The sequence below is a fragment of the Dama dama genome, chromosome 20 (genome assembly GCF_033118175.1).
Source record: "Dama dama isolate Ldn47 chromosome 20, ASM3311817v1, whole genome shotgun sequence".
NCBI classification, from domain to species: Eukaryota; Metazoa; Chordata; class Mammalia; order Artiodactyla; family Cervidae; genus Dama; species Dama dama.
In genome coordinates, this window is record NC_083700.1 from 91,774,541 (window position 1) to 91,791,759 (window position 17,219).

Consider the following 17,219-nt stretch of genomic DNA (forward strand, 5'->3'; position numbering starts at 1 on the left):
GTGAAGTCACTCAGTCGTGTCCGACTCTTTGCGACCCTGTGGACTGTAGCCTACCAGGCTCCTCCCTCCATGGGATTCTCCAGGCAAGAATACTGGAGTGGGTTGCCATTTCCTTCTCCAGGGCAGCCATGAGTAGGTTCCTAATTCAAGTTGAGTTGGGGTGTAGGTGGTGTTGGGACTCTGGGGTCAGACAGATATGGGTTTGTATGGGAGCACCACCATTTACTAACTACAACATCCCACATATAAACAGACCTTGGGCAAGGAACTTAGCTGCTATGAAATTTCACAAACAGGGTTTTTATAATACCTATATGTGAAAGTTGTTGTAAAGATTAAATGAGCTAATATATATAATTTAGTGCCTGGTACATAATAAGTCCTTAATACATGGCACTTATATGTTAATCATGTACTGAATTCCAAAGAGCAAATTCATTAGAGCAAGGGAAATTGAGTTGAAGGGAAGATATTCCAGACCCACAGCAGGTGTGAAGACACATCACTTAAGCAGAAAGTAACATGGTTATGCGAAGTACTGAAAGCTGCAGTTTAGTATTTTGGGAACATAAAGTTCAAGGTGGAGAGTGAGTGGGAGATGAGTTGGAATGGTCTGTTGGAGCCAGGTCATGGAGGGCCTCACCTGCTGGGCTGCTGCTCCTCAGGACAGAGCAGATTCAGCTTCATGTGGAAGAGATGCTCAGGGTTAATCGAGGAGCAGCATGGCACCCAGCAACTGGAATTCATTCCCTAAGGAGAGGCCTGTAGAGAAGTGGGCAAGGCCCAGCCATGTGTAAGGAGATTCAGTGGGCTCCAAACCCAGGAGGAGGGAGGTATGGTCAGGGAATTAAGGCAGATGATTAAGCAGTGTCTGAACCTTCAGTATCCTGGGAAAATTACGGGCTGGGTTAGTTCCAGACCCAGCAGGCAGGCTCAAAGCAGCAAGACTAACCATTGACCCTTCCTCTTGGTGTGGACCGCGAACCTGATATAGTCAGGGATCTAGGCCTTGGGCAGAGGGGAGAGGCTCAGGCCTCTATGCTCCCTGTTGAGGGGACCTAGAGAAGGTAGAAACTACTTAGGTAGGCTGGACCTATCAAGTCCATAGACCCCAGGATAAGATGCTGACTGTTAATATTTCAGAACCACAAAGCAGCTGAGAGAGCCCAGGAACCTGGGAACTTTATGCTGGTGAATGACTGTGAGCCTAGTGGGCTTGGCATCAAAGCCTTTATTCAAGTTCGAGAAATGGTCAGCACCAAGGTGAACTGTCAGGTAGATAGACCAGAACTTCAGAGGCTCCAGAGCAGAAGAAATATGAAAGTTAGGACAGGTTGTAACTTGGAGTTCTGTCTTAGGAAATAGAAGGGATCTGGGGTACAAAGGAGGACTGATACAGATCTGGGAGCATGCTGGTGTCCAAACCAGGTCATTAAAACATGTCTTTAGGAAGAGGGACCCAGGCTAGAAGATTTGTTCTAATAATGGGGCATATGACTGTGGAAGGGAGCAGGCCAGGATAAGGAAAACGCCCAGCTTCTTTGAGCTTAAAGTTGTCAGGGTCAGAAGGATGGAGAATTTGAGGAGAGGCTGGATTGCTTAATAGCTTTTTCTCTGCTGTATGTATCGGATTTGTTTGCAGAGTCCTGAGCTGGGCTTTCATAGGGGTGAGGACAGGAGAACAGCAGGGGCAAGGCGCCAGATCCACTTGACTGTACTCTGGACCCCAGTTTCACTCTGGCCCACCCATCTGTCTTCATGGAGGAACATTTCATTTTGGGACTGGGAAGACTGAATACATCCCTGACCCGGGTGCCAAGAAGCCAGACAACCGGAATGAAGCAATGGATGGGGAGTGGGAAGGGCCCCTGATACCAAACTTGAAATATAAGGTGAGCGGTGGTGCGGTGGGGAGGGGGGGCTCTCAACTTTCAATCAGTGTGAGAAATAAGACAGAAGAGATGTAAACTTTAATTTACAGAACAGAAACACTAAGATCCTGTGGTCATCTTTCTGCTTCCCCACTGCCCCCTGCCCTGCTTCCCTCCATAAGGTTGTAGCTTCATCTGGGCCCTGTACTCAGGGCTGTGTCTGGCTGGGAGCAGGTGGGTTGGTCAAGGTCGACGCTGGGAGGCAGAGGTCCAGGGAGCCCTAGGCAAGGAGTTTGTCCCAAGTGGTGGATAACAGCCAAAGGAACATGATCAAAACAGGAAATGGGTCTGGGGTCAGGGACCAGAAGTCTCAGAAGTGGTCCAGAAAGGGGAAGAGTAGGACATGAATAGCCAAACATGCTGGGGTAGGGCGGCTTCTTTTTAAGGGCCAAGTCCTGACCTCATGTCAGAAGTGAGAGGGAGCTAAAGGAGTCAACCATCAAATGGTCCAGAGATAGAATTGACTGAAATAAGTATTGTTTTATTTGGTTCCAGTTTCCTGTGCTGCACACCAGGAAGAGAATGGCCCCAAGTCCAGAGTCCTCAGATGGTGTTCCCTGTGAGGCTACGTTTCTTAACCCCATGATCGAATTTGCACAGAGAACTGGGACCAGGCTCATAATGGGTCTCTGCCACCTTGTTCAGATCCCTCTGGGGAGAAAGGGGAACCTGGAAGGGTCTTGTGAGTTAGCTCAAAGAAAAGGAAAGAAGCTCCAGGAAGCCTGCTCTGAATCCTTATGCCTAATCCACAATTGTCTTTATAAACTGATTAGTCTTTCTAATTGCCGAGAAGAATGGAAAATACTAACGCCATGTTCACTCTTTCGTTCTTTGCTTAGGGGCAATGGAAACCTCGCACCACTGACAATCCCAATTACCAGGGGGAGTGGATTCATCCAGAAATAGACAACCCTGAATATAAGCCTGACCCCAACATTTGCCACTATTACAACATCAGTGTCCTTGGCCTGGACCTTTGGCAGGTAAAGCTCTCTGGGCTCAGAGCCATTGAACAACAGTCCCTCTGAAGTTTCCACAAAGTGGAGAGAGCTCCAGTCTGGAAATTACAAGAGCTGAATGAGTCTTGTTCTTTCTAAATCTCAAACTATTCATCTTTAAAATGGGGCTAGTTATATTTATCCTGATAATTATAATGGCTAAAATTTACTGAGTCTCTACCCTGTACCAAGCTCTATTTCAGGGACTCTGCAAATGCCATTTAATTCTCATTATGAAATCCCCTGTACCTAAATGTGGAAACTGACATTCAGAAAAGTTAGCTAATTTGCCCGAAGACACATCTGGAAAGCAGAGAAGCTGAGATTTGAGTACAGGCCTTTCTGAGGCTAGATTCAGTGTCCTAATAGTTTGCATTAGAATGAATGCACACTATATGAATCTTGGGGGGTAGTTCTGGAGATAAAAGGGAATCAGAGATGTGGTAAAACTCTGAAATGCTAAAATCCCCAGAGAGAGGTTGGGGCTGATTGTCCCAGCCATGATGACAAATCCTGACCTCGCCTCCCTCTTCTCTGCCAGTTACCTTTCCTGGCTCTGACTGGAAGGCAAAGAGGCGGGCTCAGAAACTCTGGCCGTCAGATTGTTGTTTTCTTCCAATGAGACCTATTATGATTCTTCCCCAACTCAGGAGAAGAGAGTACCTCAAGAGCATGCCCCAGAGGGAAAACTTTAGCCCAGGAGACCTCTTGGAAACTATAATCTATGTAGTATTGGAATTCCCTTGGAGAGGAAAGGAAAGTAAACATTACTATCTGCTTATTATTACCCCATGTTACATTTGAGAGACTTTAGAATCAGAAATGTCACATGATGTGCCCAAGAGCACACAGGTAGTGCATGGGAGAGACAGGATTCAAAGACCTGTCAGCCTAAGTCCTTTACTGACTACATCCACTGTACAATGGAGCCTCTGGAAAGTGAAGCCACTGGTTCTTGGGTGTATTCTGGAATGTTCCATGGCCAGGGAAATCTCTGTCTCTGACCAGTGATTTCTACAGTTCAGGACTGCTAAAGGTCTCTTGAACAGACACCCGCTATTTGAAATTGTCTTGGATTATTTATTTCAACTTTATTCATTTCCTGATTCAGTGACATCAGCATACAAGTGCAAGGAGATGAGGTAGGTAAGTTACCAGGTACACAGTAGGGGTTCAGGAGAGAAGGAAGGAAGAAAGAACAGGGGGACATATGTTCTTCTTTCTTTGTTTTCTTATCTAAAGAATATGGATACAATCTCTGCAAATTCCCATTACCTCTTTTTTTCAGCTGTCCCTTTTTAATAACAGGAACTTTCTACATCTTGTAAAAATATGTGGTCATAAAAAAAAAAAAAAATATGTGGTCATGTTAACATGCCTAAATCTGATTGTTTCCTTAAAATGCATTGGGTTTTTTTTAAGGCACACACTAAACAGTATCTTTGTTCATTTACAAAATTTTAAAATTATTTGGCACTAATTTCTCTGAGTTCTATCTTCCTCCCCCAAGAGGCAAAATTTCCTATTTGAGAATTTAAACCGTGCTGAAAGAGTGTTTCTCAAACTGTCACATGCATATGAATCACTCAGGTCTTAATAAAATGCAGATTCTGATCCAGCAGGTCTGGGATGAATCTTAAGAGACAACATTTCTGAAATTCCAGCAAGATCTCTTTATCTATTTTTCCTCTTGTAACACAGTTCTGCACAATGCTGACGTCACCCTTGCAGGCATCCTGTTAAGTTCTAGTTGGGTCTGGCACTCCCAAGTCCTACTCCACCCTACTCACTCAGCCAATCCAGCACATCCAGCTTACCACAGGATCCCTGAATCTCCTTGGAAAGCCTAGAGACTCTCAGCATGGAAATGGGCGGGGATGCGCTCACTGGCTCTACTCCAGCCTGGGTTTCCGAATGCTCTGTGAACCCATCACCCTCTGCATCAAGTCCTAGCCTCGTAAGTTTCTTAACCTTTCTGCTTAGTTCCCGACCCAGCCTTCTCTCTTCCATACAAAATTCCTTTTCTTTCCTTCTATTTTTTCCTCTTAGGCAGAAGATACTGCCATCTTTCATTGGGACTGAGCCTGGGAGGAGATGGCAGTGAACAAAGAAAATACTTTCTCTTAGCTTTGGGACTCCTTATGATCTTTGAAGGAGTATAGCCTAGCAGTCATAATGCAGAGCACGTTGACATTCCTTAGGTTATATGGTCTGTGTCACAGCCCTATGGGGCTGGAAGGTAGGGTTTATCATCTTTATTTTACTGACCAAGAAGTGGAGGGCTTAGAGAGGTTACGTGACTTGTCAAGCTCTCATAGCTAGTAAGTGGCTAAATCTATACTCTTTCCATTTTATGATTCAAGTGGGACATCAAGGAAACTAGGTAACTTCCAGTGAATTAATTTTTTAGGCTTTTCTTTTCCTTGTATTCTTTTAGTTTTTCTGACTATATTGAGGAGAGAACCTTAAAAAGGCATCTGTAAGTGATAGCAGAGGTAGATGCCGCCAATCTGAACTGGGGCAAGAGCCACGGGCAGCAATTTGGAGCCTGACAGAGTGATGGACATTTCTTCACAACCCTCTGAAAGAGTTGTCAGAGGCTTGGGGGACATAGCACCTTGGAAAACAGTAAAGTAACTTATTTCTAGAGCAGATCAGCTAAGGTGGTACAGCATTCTGGAGCTTTTCTATTCTTAATCACCTTTGTATTCCCTCACTCCACCTCAGTTATTGATTAAAATCACTGGGCTGCAGACTCCCTTTGTCTCCTCGCTCACCCGCCCCCGGGAGTTCTGCCCGAGAGCAACCGCCCAATAAAGGCCTTTATCAACGGTCAAAAAAATAAAATAAAATAAAATAAAATCACTGGGCTCCTGGCCTGGGAATCTGCATTTTGCAAAGCTTCCAGTTGATATTTTTTAAGCCGGTCGACCTAGTTCTAATAATCCCATTGTTTTCATTTCAACAGGTGAAATCAGGCAGCTTCTTTGACAATTTCCTTCTTACAAATGATGATGAGTTTGCAGAGGAGGTTGGAAATATGACCTGGGGAACAAGAAAAGTAAGATGTTCACTCATACGGATTTCCAGATGTCTGACGCCTCAGCTGTGCACTGTTCTCTGCATTTAAAAAATCAGTCTCATAGTCATTGTCTCATTTGCTGGTTACGTGGCCCTGAGAGGCAGGGTAAAGAATTTGTATTCACTGGACATCTATAACCTTGTACATGACTCTATGAACATTTCCAAAAGTCTTCCCACTTAGCCCTTAAAACAACCCAGCAAGACAGACATTAGAGTTTGTTTGTTTGCTTGTTTTTAATTTCGATAAGAGTAGCATTGCTTTACAATGTTGTGTTAGTTTCTACTGCACAGCAGAATTAATCAACTATACACAGTCCACAGGGTCGCCAAGAGTCGGACATGACTGAGCGATTGAACCGAACTGATACATATATATACATATATATATATATATATATATATATATACCCCCTTTTCAGATTTCCTTCCAATTTAGGTCACCACAGTTCATTAAGTAGAGTTTTCTATATTACTGCAGTGTATACTTAGTTGTGTGTTTCATATATAGTATCTAATAGTGCATATGTGTCACAAGGCAGATATTTTTATTCCCACTTTTCAGATGTAGGAATTGAGATTCAGAGAGTATATATAAACTGTGCCAGGTCACACACAATCTTTAACTTGTTGAATCAGAATGCACACACCTGTGTCACATTTCCTGCTCACAATATGGTGACTTTGGAGGGAGCCACTGAAGCCATTTCTGATGGATGATTTGTAGAAGGAAACAAGGTGTTAGTGCTCTCTACCAGCTTCCCTGCTCTCCTAGAACTATTTTATGGGTGGAGTGATACTTGGGACAATAGCTTCTTAATGGAGCCGCCCTTCATCCAGACCTCCTGGTTCTGCAGGAAGGGCCATTGAAGCAGGTTTGTGGCCAATGCCTGATTACCCTAAAGGCAGACTAGGCCCATGCTTACATCAGTAGCAAAGCACAGGCATCATAAAGAGATTTTTGAGAGAACTTTAGTATTTAAACTTTTCAAAGAGGCAGTGATACAGTCACCATAGAAAAAACTAAAAGTTAGACATTTTTACACTTTTTAGTCTGGTTTTATTTTTATTTTGAGGTTATCATCTAACATTGTTTTATTGAGGTAATATTACATATTGGTTAAGAACATGAGTTTTAGAGCTAGATTGCTTAGGTTCAAATCCAGGCTCTGTTACTTGCTAGCTGTAGGATCTTGGGCAAGTTATTTAACCTCTTCGGTCTCCTCATCTATAAATTGTGAATAAGATAGCAATTATCTTATAAGTCCCTGGCACATAGTAAAGTGAAGTCTCTCAGTTGTATCTGACTCTTTGCGACCCCATGGACTGTAACCTACAAGACTCCTCTGTCCATGGAATTTTTCAGGCTAGAGTACTGGAGTGGATTGCCATTTCCTTCTCCAGGGCATCTTCCCAATCCAGGGATCGAACCCAGGTCTCCTGCATTGCAGGTAGACATTTTACCGTCTGAGCCACCAGGGAAGCCTTTAAATGTTGCTTACTCAACAAAGCCTCTTTTGACCAAAGAGCAAAATCCCCATGATGACAGGCATATAGTAATTGATCAATAAATGGTACTTATTATTATTAACCTGTATATTCACTTGGCAAATATTTGTTGAGTACCTGTTCAAAGCACTATTGTAGTTGTTGGGGATATGCTAGTGAAATAAAACAGAAAAGTTTCCACCCTCATGGGGCTTACATTCAGGGGAAACCAACAAGAAACATATAAAGAAGCAAATATATATGATGAGATGGTGAGATAAACTACAGAGGACAAAAAAGCAATAGAGAGGCCTGTTATCATGGGGATTTTGCTCTTTGGTCAGGAGATGCTTTGTTGAGTAAGCAACATTTAAGTAACTTGGAGGAATAAGGAGCAAACCACACAGATATTTGGGAAGAAAAGCCTCTGGTAGAGAGAAGAGCAAATGCAAAGTCCCTGAAATAGAAGCATAACTTGCTTGTCCAAGAAAGAGTAAGAAGGACAATGTAACTAGAGCTGAGTGAGAGAAAGAGAGTAGTTGCCGCCATTTCTCTGAATAAAATGGGGAGCCATTTTTAGCAAAGGAGTGATATGAACTGGCTCATAGATGAATATGTTACTCTGGTTGCTGTGTTGCAAAAGACTGTAGGAATAAAGGCAGAATTGAGTGGTGGTGGTGAAGACAGAAATGTTCAGATTCTAGATTCATTTTGAAGGCGAAATTCACAGGAATGATGGATTAGATACAAAATATGAGTGGGAGTAAAGATGGGTGGCTCCAAAGTGTTTGACTCCAGTGATTAGAAGGGTGGAGTTATTGAGAAAGGGAAGAACAGGAAGGAGCATATTTGGTGTAGGAGTGGGGACAGAAACAAATAACATATTATTAAACTTTAAGTCAGATATGATGATTAGAAATCCAAATATCAATGAGGCAACTGGATACAACCTAAATAAGAGATATAATAGTATATTTGAGAGCCATCATCCTACAGGTAATACTTGAAGCCCCATGACAATGGATGAAATCCCCTATGGAGAGGGTCTATATAGAAGGAAGATTCAAGGATGAGCTTTGGAAAGAAAGTGAAGTCACTCAGTCATGTCCTACTCTTTGCGACCCCATGGACTGTAGCCCGCCAGGCTCCTCAATCCATGGGATTTTTCCAGGCAAAAATACTGGGGTGGGTTGCCATTTCCTTCTCCAGATGATCTTCCCTTCCCAGGGATCAAACCCCGGTTTCCCGTATTGCAGGCAGACGCTTTACTGTCTGAGCCACCAAGGAATCCTGAAGAGCTTTGGAGCACCCCAGTATTTAGAGATCAGGGAGAGAAAGTGGAACCAGTGAAGAAGACAGAAAGAGTAGCTGATGAGGTAGGAAGAGAACCAGAAGAGTATCCTGTAGACCAAGTGAAGAAAGCATTTTAAGGGGAAAAGGAGTGATCAATCGTATTGGATGGTCAATAAAGATGAGGACTTAGAATGGACCACTGAATTTAGTAACATGGAGTTCATTGGTGACTCTGACAAGAGCAGTTTCAGTGAAGAGGTACAGGGAAAAAACGGATTTGAAGAAGAATGAAAGAAGAACAACCAGAGACATAAGTATAAGCTAGAGTTTTGAGGAGTTTTGTGGTAAAAAAGGGTAGAGAGAATAGGGTGACAGGTAAAGGGAAATGTTGGTCAAGACTTTTTGACCAACGTGCCTGCTTTTATGTTAATGGGAATGATACAATAAAGAGAAAAACAATATTGGAGAAAAAGAGAAGAATTGATAGAGCACTGTTCTTGAGACTATGAAAGTGGGTGAGATCTAGTGCTCAAGGTGCACTGGCTTCCCAAAGGAGTACAGATATTTCATCCATAATGACAGGAAAAAAAGGAATGACTGTATAAAAAATATAGGCAGGTGGGTAGATGTGGTGGTGACAGTACATGTAGTTGGATTCTCTGGGAAGCAGACAGACACCAAGATGGTGTTAGAAATGTAAGTGATTTATTGCGAGTAATGCCTGGGAAAGATGAAGGGTAGAGGGTGTAGGAATAGGCACTTCTGAAAGGAGAAAGGGAAAGGAGGGTTGGGTAGGAATTATAGCTAAATGCAGTGCAGCTCTGAGAAAACCTTGTTAGCCCAATATGGCTCCAGGGGAAAAGAAGGAGAGTGAATCAAACACAGAACTATAGTAGGCTCACCAGTTACCACTAAGGTCTCACTTGAGTTCAGTTTTAATGAATTTAAAATGACAATCAATTTGTTTTTATTATTTTCTCTAGTCATTCTCTCTGCTTAGGTGCAGGCATGGCAAAATGGAATTAATCAGATTTGAGGACCTGTCCAACTAACGGAGGGAAGGGCAAGGGAGTTGAAGATGTTTGCAAGAGAGTAATCACATAAAAATACAGAAAGGAGGATAGTGAAGGTATGAGTTGGATGAGGTCCAATGAAAAGGAAATGGTTCAATGGATTGTTATAGGTCCAGGCAGGCTTGAGGAGTTGGTAGAGTTTGGTTACCTTTGGCAAGATCTGCTTTGGTAAAGAATGGAGGGTAGAAACAGATCAGTGAGTAGAGCAGTGAGAGGGAAGTAAAGAAATAGAAACGTTAACTGTGGCCAGTGCTTTCCAAGCACAAGAAAATGAAGGCTTGACTGAAAGAGAGAGTATGCCCCTGCAACACAATGAGGCAAACACAACAAGATGTCAAGCATTTGCTCCCAGTAGGATTGTCGAGGGCTCCAGCCTATGGGGCATTCAGTTTCTCAATTTAGCTTTGTCTCCCAGGACTGGGTAAAAGACTACTTGGCCTAGATTCTCTATGTTGAGGATTAAAGACCTAGAGGAGTTCCAACTCTGTCCTTTCTTTAAGGGCCCTCTGAGCAGTAAAATTTATGATAATGGCTCTAAGGATCGAATTCTAGAACCTGGATGACCCATTAGAGATCACAGAATCCCACTTCTGACTGCAAGTTTGTAGTTGCTATAGTTCAAAAGCAAATTCAGCGTGAATTTATTTTTGACATAAATCCCAACAATATTTTTTAAACCATGTCCTACCTAGAGTAATGCAAACAAAAGCAAAAAATAAACAAATAAAACCTAAAAAAAAAAGCAAACTCAAAGAGCGTCATTAAAACTATTTTACAGTAATATAGCAGAAAGAGGGTCAAACTCAGAACCAGAAAACCTGATTTCTAATTCTAGTTCCACAACTCACTCACTGTATAGCTTGGGCAAGTCATTTAATCAATATGAACCTCATATTCCTAGAAAACGCAACCTTGTACATTGTTGTAAGGAATAGAAATAGCATGTGTATATTGTCTCACACCATGCTTAGCAGTGCTGTAGGCATTGAGTAAATGTTTGTTGAATCTGAACCAATTTTACTTACGAACAAATTATACACACGCATACTTCTTTCCACTCCACACACACTAAAAATCTGTATGTAAATAAACACCATACCACAAATCTTTAAGTGTGTGGGGAGATGCCAGATGTTTCTAAAGTGATTCAACTTTGTTTATAGCATCTGTAAATTACTATTTTGAAATTTCATACTCTAAAGAGTATGTAGATAAGCAATGGAGAGAACTGTATGAAGAAATGGAAAAAAGAAAACAGGAAGAAGAGGCCAAGAAGAAAGAGGAAAGGGAATATGACATTTGGGGAATTGAAGAAAAGGGAAGTGAGGAAGATTCTGCTGAGGAATCAGGAAATGACAGGCAGCTGAAGGAAGATGATGATGAAAGAGCATTTCTGGGTGAAAATGTAGAAGTCTGTGTTGACCGGAAGGATGAACTACAACTGGGTAAAAGCTGGTCCCCACTCAGAGGCAAATGACACTGCTTAGAAGGAAGAATGTTCAGGAGTTTGGGCAAAATCTAGGGAGCAAAATTACTTGCTCTTTTTGAATGAACACTGAATTTGTATTTCTATCCTATCATCTTCACTCTGTATGTCTTTGGGAAAGTCCCACCAACTTTAGGGGCTTCTATTTTCTTGTCAATGGAAACCTGTTTCATGAGGTTGTTTTAAGGATTAAATTAGTGATGTGTATAAAGTACCTGATATAAATATCCAGTCAACCAGTAGTAGCTATTACTACTATCATTTTCATGGTGTTTATAAAATTAATTGACAGTAAAAGAGCTTCTTTATAAACTCAAGCCTCACTCTCAATTTATTCCAGTATATACAATAATTTTATTTTATTTTAATATCTATATTATTTAGTATTTACTGAGCAGTTCTGATAGTTGTATTTGTGGGAATGCTAGTTGATGTTTTCTTCTTGCAGGTGTATCAAGCACTTAAAAGCAAAATCGCTTCCTCTTAAACAGTGATACTTTGTGAAACTCCTTTTGCTTCTCTGCTGTTTGGGGCCCTAATTTTTTAATTAATTATTACTTGTTTGCAGGTTTGCTGGTTTTATGTTTTGGTACTTTTCTGTACCACTGGCACACAACATCATTATATGCATTCACATAGCTCTTTACAGGTCACAAAGCACTTTCCTATCAATTTGAGGAGCTCCTGCAATGTGCTCATTTAACCCTCAGAGAAGCCATTGTATAGGATACCATTATTATCTCCCTTTTACAGATGCAGGAAGTGCTAAGAGCAGGGAAGTCACTTGCTCAGGTCAGCCGGTGAGGGACGGGGCCAGTATCTGAATTCAAGTTTGTCTGGTTCCAAAGATTACCCTTCCATTGCATTAGACTGTTGAATGAGTGAGTATTACTATTGAATACAGATAGTAGGCAAGTCCCACATGGGAAAAAAAAATATTCCTTTAATGAAGATAATCATAAAGTAATTTTTCTCTTTTAAAAATGCTCTCAAAAAATTTACCAACAAGCAGTTGAATGACATGTGACAGCCTCTTCATATTAATAAGCTAACTAATGTGGTTGCCAGGTACTGAGGTCGTCGTGGTTGATTCCTGGCCCGACTTACTTACCAACTGTAGTAACTTGGACAAGTAATCTAACTTTTCTGGGCCTCGTTTTTCACATTTGCAAACTCAGCTGTGAGAATTAAATGCTGACTCCTTCCTTCATTTAACTAGGACTACACCGATGACCAATCCTAGTCTAGCTGGAGCTTCAAGCCCAGACACAATGATCACATGATAGCACAGGGCTACAAATTTGAGTCTGGGAACACAGTAATGTTAGTCACTCAGTCATGTCCAACTCTTTGTGACCCCATGGACTGTAGCCCACCAGGCTCCTCTGTCCATGGGATTTCCCAGGCAAGGATACTAGAGTGGGTATCCATTCCCTTCTCTAGATCTCCCTGACCCAGGGATGAACCTGGTTTGCCTGCACTGCAGGCAAGTTCTTTACCATCTGAGCCACCAAGGAAACCCAGAGAAAGATACGCGTGAATCAAATTTCAGTGTCAAAAAGCAGGGCACCTGGATGATAGGAATGGGGTGGTGAAGTCGCAGAGGAGTAGCAACAATGCCTTCTTCCTTCTTTCCTGTAGGTTGGAGTCTGCTGTAGCTTCTGGGCCTTAGAATCTTTGGAATATTCTGGTTTGGGAAACTTGCCTTTGCAGAGGAGGCAAAACATTACCTCTTCCCTCTTAGGGTCTTCAGCTGAGCCTGAGAATTTAATGTAAGACAGGTGAAGTCTGAGGTCTTCAGTAGGAGTTGTTCCACATGCAGATGTATTTGTGGGGAGGAAGATGATCTCCACATCTTACTCCTCTGCTATGTTGCTTGTAAGATCCCGCCCCAGATCCTGCTGGGTTATTTGTGGTGTATAAAGAAAAGTGCTGAGCTATCTTCAGTTCAGTTCAGTTCAGTTCAGTCACTCAGTCGTGTCCAACTCTTTGTGACCCCAGGACTGCAGCATGCCAGGCTTCCCTGTCCATCACCAACTCCTAGAGCTTTCTCAAACTCCTGTCCATCGAGTTGGTGATGCTATCCAACCATCTCAACTTCTGTCATCCCCTTCTCCTCCTGCCTTCAATCTTGTCCAGCATCCAGGTCTTTTCTAATGAGTCAGTTCTTTGCATCAGGTGGCCAAAGTATTGGAGCTTCAGCTTCAGTATCCGTCCTTCCAATGAATATTCAGGACTGATTTCCTTTAGGATTGACTGGTTTTATCTCCTTGCAGTCCAAGGGACTCTCAAGAGTCTTCTCCAACACCACAGTTCAAAAGCACCAATTTAGAGCTATCTTTGTAAAATCCAGTCTAAGTATGAATTCTTGAAACACATGTGGCCCCAAAGGAAATCAGAAGCTCTTTGGAAATTAGAGTTTGTACGAAAGTGAGTCTTCTGTTTCATGGACTGAAATTACATGTGATATTGTAGGTATGGAGTGGGGATGGTGGGGTGGGACAAGGTAAAGATAAAAGGACAGATGTACAAGAGAAAAACAAACAAATTTATTCAATGTAAGTTTTATGTGACAAGGGAGCCCTCATAAGGAAATGAAGATCCAAAGAAGTGGCAAAACCTAAATGCTTTAATACAGGTTAAACAAAGAGAGGCAATTGTGGAAAAGTAACTAAAATGTACAGGGAGGCTGAAGGAAGATAAGAATTATTTTAACAATGTCAGTTTGGGTAGAATTCTCTTGGTCTCAGTTTGATAAGACCGTTTCTTTTCTCCTGGTATGTGAAGCGCAGCTCCTATGTGGGAGTTTTATCTCATGTGTTCAGGAGGAAAGGGGAGATCAAAGCGTCCCTTTTGTATCTTCTTTTTTTCAAGTCCCTTTAGCTCAAAATAACCCTTATGCCAAAGTGGCATATTTTGGGGTAGCATATCTTGGCACTTTTCATCTTTATACCTGTTTCTGTAACATAAGAGTCTTCTCATGATGAAAAAGAGCAAGGCTTCAGGTGCTGAGTCTGAACACAGTCTCGGGGCTGCAGGGCTGGTGTACGGGAATCTTATGTTTTAGGGTTGCCAGTCTAATAGGAGCACTGTTTACTACCAATATCTGCTCTGATTGGCCAGGCATATGTCCAGTTGTTATATATTTTCACATATCACCAGATAAAGATAATGATTTTCATGCAGAATTTTTGGGGAATAGTAACTAATAAAGATCCATTTTAGGGAATTCCATGGTAGTTCAATGGTTAGGACTCTGCGTTTTCACTACCAAGGGCACAGGTTCAATCACCAGTGGGAGAACTAAGATCCCATAAGTCATGTGGCATGGCCCCTCCAAAAATAGATCCATTTACATATATTTTTTAAGTTGCTGCTTTTACCTTTGTTCATTTTTTTACCTTTATATGAATTGATTATATAAATATTATTGCAGAAATTAATGTAATTTTAACAAAGATTTATGTATAGTTCCATCCATTTTGCACACAGGCTGAAATATTTTTGTGTTTCCTTCTAGGATTTTGTGTTGTTAACACCACCATTCTGTCACTGAAACATCTTCCTCCAGGTTGAGCTTTTCTTTCAAACTTTCAAAATTAACAGGTGCTTAATGTAAAAAAAATTAGTATCTGCAAACACATTAAGAAAAAAACATTTTATTTACAAATCCAGAGACATCTGTGCCATATTCATTTTCTTTTCTTCCAGTTTTGTGTTCATTCATTGGTTGATTGGTAAAACTTGGGGTTGAAAGTGTTTAGCTATTCATACTCCTCAGAACATGGCACTTTATCTTCTTTGGTCAGTGATTATCACTCAAATTTTATTTGGTACTTGTTTTTTCCCTTTTATTCCCTTCTCCTTCTCCACACTAGCAACTAATTTCTATTTGATGTAAAACTTTTCGTTTGCATATGTTCTTACAAAATAATGGATTTTTGTTTAGCCTAGATGTATTTTCAATTTATGTAAATCAGGTAGTGTTTAAATCTCATTTTGTTTCCTCATATTTTTCACTATGCACTGTGTTTAAAAATGCATTCATGGACTTCCCTGGTATCCCAGTGGTTAAGAATCTGCTTGACAATGCAGGGAACATGGGTTCTATCCCTGGTCTGGGAAGATCCCACATGCCACAGAGCATCTAAGCCTATACATCACAACTACTAAGCCCACATGCTGCAACTACTGAAGCTTGTGCAACCCAAAGCCCACGCTCCAAAACAAGAGAAGCCACCGCAATGAGAAGCCTGAGCACTGCAGTAAAGAGTAGCCCCCCATTGCCACAACTAGAGAAAGACTTTATGCCGCAATGAAGATCTATGACAGCCAAAAAAGTATTACAAAACTAAAACATGAAAACTTAATAAAATGCATTAATGTTAGAAATAGACAGTTTGAAAAGACCAATCATTAACAGTGAAATTGAATTTGTAATTAAAAAAAAAAAAAAAAAAGCAAAGAAAAACAACCTCCCAGCAAAAAAAAGTCCGGGTCTGGATGACTTCCATGGTGGTCTGGTGGTTAAGAATCCACCTTTCAATGCAGGGAACGGGGGTTCAATTTCTGGTCAGGGAACTAGGATTTCACATGCTGTGGAGCAACTAAGTCTGAAGCCACCAATACTGAGCCTCACACACTAGAGCCCATGCTCTGCCACTAGAAAAAGTTCATGCACTGAAATGAAGACCCAGGGCAGACAGAAAAGAAAAAGAAGTCCTGGACCAGACAACTTTATATGGAGTTCTACTAAACATATAAAGAAGAGTTAATACCTATCCTTCTCAAACTATTCCAAAAAACTTAAGAGGTTGGAACACTCCCAAATTTATTCTAAAAGGCCACAGTTACCCTGATACCAAAACCAACATAGACACTACAAAAAGAGAAAGTTACAGGCCAACATCTCTGATGACATAGATGCAAAGATTCTTAACAAAATATTAGAGAACCAAATCCAATGATATATAAAAAGGATCATACACCATGATCAAGTGAAATTATTCCCAGGATGCAAAGATAGTTCAATGTCAATCAATGTGATATATTTCATTAACAAAAGGAAAGATAAAAATCATATGACATCTCAATAAACACAGAAAATACATTTGACAAAATTTAACATCTATTCATGATAAAAAAAAACTACCATCATATTGGTATTTGTTTTTGCTGTTCAGTTGCTAAGTCATGTCTGACTGTTTGCAACCCCTTGGACTGCAGCACTCCAGGTCCTTCACCATCTCCTGGAGTTTGCTCAAACTCATGTCCATTGAGTTGGTGATGCTATCTAACCATCTCATCCTCTGCTGCCTCCTTCCCGTCCAGCCTTCAATCTTTCCCACCCTCAGGGTCTTTTCCAATGAGTTGGGTTTTTGCATCAGGTGGTTAAAGGATTGGAGCTTCAGCTTCCAATGAAAATTCAGTGTTGATTTCCTTTAGAATTGACTGGTTTGATCTCCTTGCTGTCCAAGGGACTCTCAAGAGTCTTCTCCAGCAACACAATTTGAAAGCATCAATTCATCGACACTTGGCCTTCTTTATGGCTGAACTCTCACATCTGTACGTGACTACTGGAAAAACCATCTGTCAGTTCAGTTCAGTCACTCAGTCGTGTCCAACTCTTTGCAACTCCATGGACTGCAGCACGCCAGGCTTTCTTGTCCATCACCAGCTCCTGGAGCTTACTTAACTCATGTCCATTGAGTTGGTGATGCCATGCAACCATCTCATCCTCTGTCATCCCCTTCTCCTCTGGCCTTCAGTCTTGCCCAGCATCAGGATCTTTTCCAAGAAGTCAGTTCTTCACATCAGGTGGCCAAAGTATTGGAGTTTCAGCTTCAGCATCAGTCCTGTTCCAATGAAC

At 41.4% G+C, this 17,219-nt stretch overlaps 1 pseudogene; it reads left to right on the forward strand.

Moving 5' to 3' along the window:
* Positions 1–15,015, forward strand: part of LOC133039988 (calreticulin-like) — a 35,631-nt pseudogene extending 20,616 nt beyond the window's left edge.
* Positions 15,016–17,219: the final 2,204 nt, after the last annotated feature.